Source organism: Brienomyrus brachyistius, unplaced genomic scaffold, assembly GCF_023856365.1.
Source record: "Brienomyrus brachyistius isolate T26 unplaced genomic scaffold, BBRACH_0.4 scaffold61, whole genome shotgun sequence".
Classification (NCBI taxonomy): domain Eukaryota; kingdom Metazoa; phylum Chordata; class Actinopteri; order Osteoglossiformes; family Mormyridae; genus Brienomyrus; species Brienomyrus brachyistius.
The window spans coordinates 482,441-490,061 of NW_026042336.1; positions in this window are offsets into that span (position 1 = coordinate 482,441).

Consider the following 7,621-nt stretch of genomic DNA (forward strand, 5'->3'; position numbering starts at 1 on the left):
GATAAGGTAGTATGGGAACGGTTAAGATATGAGAGAATAAGCTGGTTTGGAACGGCTAATATAAGACAGAATAAGATAAGGTAGGATAGGAATGGCTAAGGTATGATAGAATAGGATGTGGTAGCATATGAACGGCTAAGATATTATAGGATAGGATAAGGTAGGACAGGAATGGATAAAGGTAAGATAGAATAGGAGAAGGTAGCATAGGAATGGCTAAGGTAAGATAGAATAGGATAAGGTAGCATAGGAACGGCTAAGATATAAAAGAATAAGCTGGTTAGGAAAGAGTAATATAAGATAGAATAGGATGAGGTATGATAGGAACAGCTGAGGTATGATAGAAACGTATAAGACAGGCATGGCTAAGATATTATTAGGTAGGATAGCAATGGGTACGCGAAGATAGAATAGGATGTGGTAGGATGAAAATGGCAAAGATATGATAGGATAAGGTAGTATAGGAACGGCTAATATGAGATAGAATAAGATAAGGTAGGATAAAAATGGCTAAGATATGATAGAATAGGCCAAGATAGGATAGGAATGGCTAAGGTAAGATAGGATAGGATGTGGTAGGATAAGAATGTGTAGTATAGGATAAGATAGGAGAGGAACGGCTAAGATATAATAGAATAGGATAAGGTAGGATAGGAATGCCAATTATAAGATAGAATAGCATGTGGTAGGATTAGAATGGGTAAGATAGGATGGAATAGAATAAGGTAGCGTATGAACGGCTAAGATATGATAGAATAGAATAAGGTAGGATAGCAATGGCTAAAGGTAAGATAGAATTGGATAAGGTAGCATAGGAGCGGCTAATATATGATAGAATAAGCTGGTTAGGATAGAGTAATATGAGATAGAATAGTATAAGGTAGGATTGGAATGACTAGGGCAAGATACAATAGCATGTGGTAGGATAAGAATGTGTAGTATAGGATAAGATAGGATAGGAACGGCTAAGATATAAAAGAATAGGATAAGGTAGGTTAGGAATGGCTAAGGAATGATATAATCGGATTAGATAGGAACAAGTAAGATAGCATTTGGTAGGATAGCAACGGGTAAAGTAAGATAGAGTTGGATGTGGTAGGATAAGAATGGCTAAGATATGATAATATAGGATAAGGTAGCATAGGAACGGCTAAGATATGATAGAATAAGCTGGTTAGGAAAGAGTAATATGAGATAGAATAGTATAAGGTAGGATTGTAATGACTAGCGCAAGATAGAATAGGATGTGGTAGGATAAGAATGTGTAAGATAGGATAAGGTAGGTTAGGAACGGCTAAGGTATGATGTAATCGGATAAGATAGGAACGGCTAAGATAGCATTTGGTACGATAGCAACGGGTAAGGTAAGATAGAGTAGGATGTGGTAGGATAAGAATGGCTAAGATATGATAAAATAGGATAAGGTAGTATAGGAACGGCTAAGATATGAGGGAATAAGCTGGTTTGGAACGGCTAATATAAGACAGAATAAGATAAGGTAGGATAGGAATGGCTAAGGTATGATAGAATAGGATGTGGTAGCATATGAACGGCTAAGATATTACAGGATAGGATAAGGTAGGATAGGAATGGATAAAGGTAAGATAGAATAGGAGAAGGTAGCATAGGGATGTCTAAGGTAAGATAGAACAGGATAAGGTAGCATAGGAACGGCTAAGATATTATAGAATAAGCTGGTTAGGAAAGACTAATATGAGATAAAATAATATAACGTAGGATTGGAACAGCTGAGGTATGATAGAATCGTATAAGATAGGAACGGCTAAGATAGCATTAGGTAGGATAGCAACGGGTAAGCTAAGAAAGAATAGGATATGGTATGATGAAAATGGCAAAGATATGATAGGATAAGGTGGTATAGGAACGGCTAATATGAGATAGAATAAGATAAGGTAGGATAAAAATGGCTAAGGTATGATAGAATAGGCCAAGATAGGATAGGAATGGCGAAGGTAAGATAGAATAGGATAAGGTAGGATAGGAATGGTTAAGGTAAGATAGGATGGGATGTGGTAGGATAAGAATGTGTAGGATAGGATAAGATAGGATAGGAACGGCTAAGATATAATAGAATAGGATAAGGTAGGATAGGAATGCCAATTGTAAGATAGAATAGGATGTGGTAGGATTAGAATGGGTAAGATAGGATGGAATAGGATGAGGTAGGAAAGGAACGTGTAAAATATGGTAGAATATGCTAAGGTAGGATAGGAATGGTTAAGGTAAGATAGGATAGGATGAGGTAGGATAAGAATGTGTAGGATAGGATAAGATAGGTTAGGAACGGCTAAGATATAAAAGAATAGGATAAGGTAGAATAGGAATGCCAATTGTAAGATAGAATTACATGTGGTAGGATTAGAATGGGTAAGATCGGATGGATTAGAATAAGGTAGCATATGAACGGCTAAGATATGATAGAATAGAATAAGGTAGGATAGCAATGGCTAAAGGTAAGATAGAATTGGATAAGGTAGCATAGGAATGGCTTAGATATGATAGAATAAGCTGGTTAGCAAAGAATAATATGAGATAGAATAGTATAAGGTAGGATTGGAATGACTTGGGCAAGATATAATAGGATGTGGTAGGATAAGAATGTGTAAGATAGGATAAAGTAGGTTAGGAACGGCTAAGGTATGACATAATCGGATGAGATAGGAACGGCTAAGATAGCATTTGGTAGGATAGCAACGGATAAGGTAAGAGAGTAGGATGTGGTAGGATAAGAATGGCTAAGATATGATAAAATAGGATAAGGTAGTATGGGAACGGTTAAGATATGAGAGAATAAGCTGGTTTGGAACGGCTAATATAAGACAGAATAAGATAAGGTAGGATAGGAATGGCTAAGGTATGATAGAATAGGATGTGGTAGCATATGAACGGCTAAGATATTATAGGATAGGATAAGGTAGGACAGGAATGGATAAAGGTAAGATAGAATAGGAGAAGGTAGCATAGGAATGGCTAAGGTAAGATAGAATAGGATAAGGTAGCATAGGAACGGCTAAGATATAAAAGAATAAGCTGGTTAGGAAAGAGTAATATAAGATAGAATAGGATGAGGTATGATAGGAACAGCTGAGGTATGATAGAAACGTATAAGACAGGCATGGCTAAGATATTATTAGGTAGGATAGCAATGGGTACGCGAAGATAGAATAGGATGTGGTAGGATGAAAATGGCAAAGATATGATAGGATAAGGTAGTATAGGAACGGCTAATATGAGATAGAATAAGATAAGGTAGGATAAAAATGGCTAAGATATGATAGAATAGGCCAAGATAGGATAGGAATGGCTAAGGTAAGATAGGATAGGATGTGGTAGGATAAGAATGTGTAGTATAGGATAAGATAGGAGAGGAACGGCTAAGATATAATAGAATAGGATAAGGTAGGATAGGAATGCCAATTATAAGATAGAATAGCATGTGGTAGGATTAGAATGGGTAAGATAGGATGGAATAGAATAAGGTAGCGTATGAACGGCTAAGATATGATAGAATAGAATAAGGTAGGATAGCAATGGCTAAAGGTAAGATAGAATTGGATAAGGTAGCATAGGAGCGGCTAATATATGATAGAATAAGCTGGTTAGGATAGAGTAATATGAGATAGAATAGTATAAGGTAGGATTGGAATGACTAGGGCAAGATACAATAGCATGTGGTAGGATAAGAATGTGTAGTATAGGATAAGATAGGATAGGAAGGGCTAAGATATAAAAGAATAGGATAAGGTAGGTTAGGAATGGCTAAGGAATGATATAATCGGATTAGATAGGAACAAGTAAGATAGCATTTGGTAGGATAGCAACGGGTAAAGTAAGATAGAGTTGGATGTGGTAGGATAAGAATGGCTAAGATATGATAATATAGGATAAGGTAGCATAGGAACGGCTAAGATATGATAGAATAAGCTGGTTAGGAAAGAGTAATATGAGATAGAATAGTATAAGGTAGGATTGTAATGACTAGCGCAAGATAGAATAGGATGTGGTAGGATAAGAATGTGTAAGATAGGATAAGGTAGGTTAGGAACGGCTAAGGTATGATGTAATCGGATAAGATAGGAACGGCTAAGATAGCATTTGGTACGATAGCAACGGGTAAGGTAAGATAGAGTAGGATGTGGTAGGATAAGAATGGCTAAGATATGATAAAATAGGATAAGGTAGTATAGGAACGGCTAAGATATGAGGGAATAAGCTGGTTTGGAACGGCTAATATAAGACAGAATAAGATAAGGTAGGATAGGAATGGCTAAGGTATGATAGAATAGGATGTGGTAGCATATGAACGGCTAAGATATTACAGGATAGGATAAGGTAGGATAGGAATGGATAAAGGTAAGATAGAATAGGAGAAGGTAGCATAGGGATGTCTAAGGTAAGATAGAACAGGATAAGGTAGCATAGGAACGGCTAAGATATTATAGAATAAGCTGGTTAGGAAAGACTAATATGAGATAAAATAATATAACGTAGGATTGGAACAGCTGAGGTATGATAGAATCGTATAAGATAGGAACGGCTAAGATAGCATTAGGTAGGATAGCAACGGGTAAGCTAAGAAAGAATAGGATATGGTATGATGAAAATGGCAAAGATATGATAGGATAAGGTGGTATAGGAACGGCTAATATGAGATAGAATAAGATAAGGTAGGATAAAAATGGCTAAGGTATGATAGAATAGGCCAAGATAGGATAGGAATGGCGAAGGTAAGATAGAATAGGATAAGGTAGGATAGGAATGGTTAAGGTAAGATAGGATGGGATGTGGTAGGATAAGAATGTGTAGGATAGGATAAGATAGGATAGGAACGGCTAAGATATAATAGAATAGGATAAGGTAGGATAGGAATGCCAATTGTAAGATAGAATAGGATGTGGTAGGATTAGAATGGGTAAGATAGGATGGAATAGGATGAGGTAGGAAAGGAACGTGTAAAATATGGTAGAATATGCTAAGGTAGGATAGGAATGGTTAAGGTAAGATAGGATAGGATGAGGTAGGATAAGAATGTGTAGGATAGGATAAGATAGGTTAGGAACGGCTAAGATATAAAAGAATAGGATAAGGTAGAATAGGAATGCCAATTGTAAGATAGAATTACATGTGGTAGGATTAGAATGGGTAAGATCGGATGGATTAGAATAAGGTAGCATATGAACGGCTAAGATATGATAGAATAGAATAAGGTAGGATAGCAATGGCTAAAGGTAAGATAGAATTGGATAAGGTAGCATAGGAATGGCTTAGATATGATAGAATAAGCTGGTTAGCAAAGAATAATATGAGATAGAATAGTATAAGGTAGGATTGGAATGACTTGGGCAAGATATAATAGGATGTGGTAGGATAAGAATGTGTAAGATAGGATAAAGTAGGTTAGGAACGGCTAAGGTATGACATAATCGGATGAGATAGGAACGGCTAAGATAGCATTTGGTAGGATAGCAACGGATAAGGTAAGAGAGTAGGATGTGGTAGGATAAGAATGGCTAAGATATGATAAAATAGGATAAGGTAGTATGGGAACGGTTAAGATATGAGAGAATAAGCTGGTTTGGAACGGCTAATATAAGACAGAATAAGATAAGGTAGGATAGGAATGGCTAAGGTATGATAGAATAGGATGTGGTAGCATATGAACGGCTAAGATATTATAGGATAGGATAAGGTAGGACAGGAATGGATAAAGGTAAGATAGAATAGGAGAAGGTAGCATAGGAATGGCTAAGGTAAGATAGAATAGGATAAGGTAGCATAGGAACGGCTAAGATATAAAAGAATAAGCTGGTTAGGAAAGAGTAATATAAGATAGAATAGGATGAGGTATGATAGGAACAGCTGAGGTATGATAGAAACGTATAAGACAGGCATGGCTAAGATATTATTAGGTAGGATAGCAATGGGTACGCGAAGATAGAATAGGATGTGGTAGGATGAAAATGGCAAAGATATGATAGGATAAGGTAGTATAGGAACGGCTAATATGAGATAGAATAAGATAAGGTAGGATAAAAATGGCTAAGATATGATAGAATAGGCCAAGATAGGATAGGAATGGCTAAGGTAAGATAGGATAGGATGTGGTAGGATAAGAATGTGTAGTATAGGATAAGATAGGAGAGGAACGGCTAAGATATAATAGAATAGGATAAGGTAGGATAGGAATGCCAATTATAAGATAGAATAGCATGTGGTAGGATTAGAATGGGTAAGATAGGATGGAATAGAATAAGGTAGCGTATGAACGGCTAAGATATGATAGAATAGAATAAGGTAGGATAGCAATGGCTAAAGGTAAGATAGAATTGGATAAGGTAGCATAGGAGCGGCTAATATATGATAGAATAAGCTGGTTAGGATAGAGTAATATGAGATAGAATAGTATAAGGTAGGATTGGAATGACTAGGGCAAGATACAATAGCATGTGGTAGGATAAGAATGTGTAGTATAGGATAAGATAGGATAGGAACGGCTAAGATATAAAAGAATAGGATAAGGTAGGTTAGGAATGGCTAAGGAATGATATAATCGGATTAGATAGGAACAAGTAAGATAGCATTTGGTAGGATAGCAACGGGTAAAGTAAGATAGAGTTGGATGTGGTAGGATAAGAATGGCTAAGATATGATAATATAGGATAAGGTAGCATAGGAACGGCTAAGATATGATAGAATAAGCTGGTTAGGAAAGAGTAATATGAGATAGAATAGTATAAGGTAGGATTGTAATGACTAGCGCAAGATAGAATAGGATGTGGTAGGATAAGAATGTGTAAGATAGGATAAGGTAGGTTAGGAACGGCTAAGGTATGATGTAATCGGATAAGATAGGAACGGCTAAGATAGCATTTGGTACGATAGCAACGGGTAAGGTAAGATAGAGTAGGATGTGGTAGGATAAGAATGGCTAAGATATGATAAAATAGGATAAGGTAGTATAGGAACGGCTAAGATATGAGGGAATAAGCTGGTTTGGAACGGCTAATATAAGACAGAATAAGATAAGGTAGGATAGGAATGGCTAAGGTATGATAGAATAGGATGTGGTAGCATATGAACGGCTAAGATATTACAGGATAGGATAAGGTAGGATAGGAATGGATAAAGGTAAGATAGAATAGGAGAAGGTAGCATAGGGATGTCTAAGGTAAGATAGAACAGGATAAGGTAGCATAGGAACGGCTAAGATATTATAGAATAAGCTGGTTAGGAAAGACTAATATGAGATAAAATAATATAACGTAGGATTGGAACAGCTGAGGTATGATAGAATCGTATAAGATAGGAACGGCTAAGATAGCATTAGGTAGGATAGCAACGGGTAAGCTAAGAAAGAATAGGATATGGTATGATGAAAATGGCAAAGATATGATAGGATAAGGTGGTATAGGAACGGCTAATATGAGATACAATAAAATAAGGTAGGATAAAAATAGCTAAGGTATGATAGAATAGGCCAAGATAGGATAGGAATGGCGAAGGTAAGATAGAATAGGATAAGGTAGGATAGGAATGGTTAAGGTAAGATAGGATAGGATGTGGTAGGATAAGAATGTGTAGGATAGGATAAGATAGGATA